We start from the raw sequence: 3,960 nt of genomic DNA, 5'->3' as shown, positions 1-3,960 counted from the left end.
TTCAAAAACTTGATAAGGTTTCACAATTTTTCACTTTGATTCACATGATTTTGATGTTAAAATCTAAGAGAAATTGATGGAATATGATTAGAAATAGATTTGAATCACTCACCCAAAGTTTGTAGATGAAAATCCCTTTTCGAAATCGCCTCCTACCGAGTCTAGGGTTTAAAAATAAGAGAATGAGTTCAAAATCCCGTCTCCCAGCCCTTTAACCAGATGCAGATGTCGCATTTGTGACACAAGGTTCGCATTTGCGAACCCTCGCAATTGCGGACCAGGGCTCGCATTTGCCGATCCTGACAGACTCAGCATTCATCGCAATTGGAAATGAGTCTTCGCAGTTGCGAACTGGAGGGTCATCACGAAAGCGAACTATTGTTCGCAAATGCGAACTAGGCCATAATCATGTTGGTTTCGCAAATGCTAAGGGGAGGTCGCAATTGCGACAATTGCCCATCTTCTGTCACCTTCACAAATGCGACCCTGGTGCTCCATTTGCGACACCAGACACCAGATTTTCTGCTTTTCAGCCCAAACCTCTCCGAAATATGTCCAAAACGCATCCAAGCCTTTGGGGCTCCAAACTAAACATCCACACAAGTCTAAAAATATCATACGAAGCAATCAAAACACCCAAATAACACCTAGAATTACGAATCGCGCATCAAAATGTAAGAAATTTTCAAAGAAACTCAAGAACTTGCAAATTTACAATCGGACGTTTGAATCACGTCAAATCAACTCCGTTTTGCACCAAATTTTGCAGACAAGTCATAAATAGTGAAATGAACCTATTCAAAGTTCCGGAACCAAAATCCGAACCTGGTAGCAACAAAGTCAACCTACGATCAAACTTAGGAATTCTTTAAGCCTTCAAATTACTAGTTTTCAACAAATCACGTTAAATCAAGTTAGGGACTTTCGAATTCGATTCTGGGCATACGCCCAAGTCTCAAATCACGTACGGAACCATCGGGACCATCAAAATACTGATTCGGGTCCGTTTACAGAAAATGCTGACGTTTACACTAAATGTTGATTGTAGTCAAGTCAAATTAGTTTTAAGTTTTAATTTCATGTTTTCTTCAATTTCTCACATAAAAACTTTGCGGAACAAGATACGGACTGTGCACGTAAATCGAGGAACGTAAATGGAGCTAGTCGAGGTCTCGGAACATAGAAATAAAGGCTATGTATTATCTTATGGACCAAAGCTACCATCATTAGCATGTATGTGTCTTGATTTATTTTTTCGCAGACTTACAAAAAGCAGTATAAAAACTAAAATAAATTGCTCGCCACAATCACAAAGAGTTTTATGTCTTTGTGGAGTACATATTTACTAAAAGAGCTTGTTTAAATGAAATGTTACTCAAGTAAGATTTGGATTTACTGAGCAAAGGTTGCAATAACACAAGTTCTGCATTCGCAATACACTTTAAACTAAAAACACGTATTGCTATCTCAAAACGAATACAGCATTGCCAACAAAAAATTACAGTTCAAAATATATAGCATCAGAAAAAATAACGTGTAGTATAATACAAGTTTTTGAAAAATATATGGACTAATATTTCACTCAAATATCATAAGGATATACGACTCAAATATCACAAGGATATACTATATCAACAAAAAATTATAAGAAAATATATCTTGGTGATTTATTACTAAAAATTGTTTCTGATAGTAGAGTATATTTGGAGTTACTTATATATAATTGTTTTCATCTGAATCCACCCAAAGTTGAAGGTAAAATATTTTAGTACTTGTTTTTTAAAACTTTAATATATAGTAATATATTCACACAATTAAATATAATCGATTTTTTCCGTTTCTTTTTATAAAGTGAAAAATGGAGTGTATATAAAGATAAATTCTATTTTCCTTTTCTTGTCTAAAATGACAAAAATATCATGTGATGAAAATGACAAATTATGACGACATGGAGAGAGATTTGAGGCAACAACCCTACTACTTGTACTCATAAAGATTGAACCAGAAGAGAGGAAACTGAAACGAATAAATTTATGCAAACCTTTTTTCCCTGAAGCAAAACTCTAGCTCTTGAATCCAATATCAATGATCTCAATTAGCTAGCATATAAGTAAGTGGCAAGAATGAAGAAATTGGAAGATATCAATCGTTCTTCTTCTTCTTCAACGACCAAGTATTCAAGAATTGCTTACAACAACAACAACAAACAGTGACAAATTCAGTGTAATCTTATAAGTGAAGTCCGGAGGATAGTATGTAAGTATATCTTACCGTTACCATGTGAAGGTAGTGGGGTTGCATCTGGTGGACCATTGACTCAGTAAAAGCATAGGCAACATTGTTAAAAATGTAAAATCCAAGATTGTTATGAAATACTTGATTATGGTGGATGTCCATAACTCCTAAGGGAGTAACACCCACTACTCTTCTCCATTAACCTCTCACTACTTCTTACCATTATAGATGTAACTCTCACACCTCCATGATCTTCCCCCATGTTCTCAATAGTTAATACCATGTTTATGGCATCCCTTTGTATTACATATATCATCCTATAAATAGAGGGTTTGGGCATCACATTGTAGATACTTGAATACGTGGAAGAAATAAGAATCTCTCCTCTCTTTCTCTCTATATCTCTTATCTATTTTCTTGTTTTATATTATTACTTTGAGCTAAGTTTCGTAACACGTTATCAGCACGAATCGCTCATTCTCGTAAAGAACAAATTGTATCTGCTTCTTTACTTCCACACCTTGGCTTACTCATACCTTTTAGGCCATTAGGTAACTTTTTGTTAAACTTTCTTCACATATAAGGTAAGAGTCTTTATGCGTTTTTACTAATCCACAAATATCTAGTTTTATATTCTGCTAAAAAGACATGAATTCGGTGGGGTGATTTATCACTTCCAAGCTAGAGATATTCTTTAATATCTAGTTTAATATATCACAATTTATTATCAAAGTCCGACTGATCAAATAGGACTACTATGCTTAACATAATAACAGAATGCTAAAATTAATATATACGTAGACTATATGATGTATTCTACAGTAACTTGGTCAGTGTTTTATCATCATTAATGTATAGTCTGTACATGCATGTTTGCATATGTCAATTTGTTACATTAACAGAGCACATCATGCTGCTTATATTGTATGTATATTTATTTAAATTGTTTAATGTAATGTGCATTATTTTCAATCATTGTATACAATTGTTTTACTATTATTATTATTATTATTATTATTATTATTATTATTATTATTTTATCAACAAATTTTACGTCATTTATTGCATATCCACTATTTATTTGCCAAATTTAAAGGCTCGAGGGTGAGTCCCAATGCACTTTGGCCTATTATGCAATTGGTTGTGGGTAAGACATCGGGTTCAAGTCCTGGTGCACTATGGTGATAAGAGTTTGATTTGAGTTCCACTTCATTAAGGCCTAACATACCTTTATATGGGTAAGGCATTGGGTTTGAGTCCCAATGTACCATATTGATGATATAATGATGACTAATGAAAAATAATGTATTTTTCATGAAAAAGTATGAAGCTTGTCCCACTTGATTTGCTCCATTCTTGAAGTGAATGTGATAGCGTTGCATAATAAGTCTAAATGAAGACAAGTGGTTGACCAATGAACGTGCGCGTGCCAGAGGCAATAACAACAGTCATCATTATGGTAAATGTAAAAAAGGAGAACAATAAGGGTTCTCAAAATAATCCTTCAACGGTGAAGGAATTGTGTATCAATATGGTCTGTAAATATGAGACACGCTCGGACGATTATAGTCCATTTTTGTGAAAGTATGCGACTTGTGATAAGCATTGTAAATGCAGACTCATTCCTGAAGTGAGTGTGGAAATATATATGTGATACAAATTATGCACAAGAATGTATTTATGCATGGTTGAATAAATACTACAACTCACCTCTACGGGAGGTTT

This window comes from Nicotiana attenuata, chromosome 6 (assembly GCF_001879085.1).
Source record: "Nicotiana attenuata strain UT chromosome 6, NIATTr2, whole genome shotgun sequence".
NCBI lineage: Eukaryota > Viridiplantae > Streptophyta > Magnoliopsida > Solanales > Solanaceae > Nicotiana > Nicotiana attenuata.
This window is presented reverse-complemented; position numbering follows the sequence as displayed.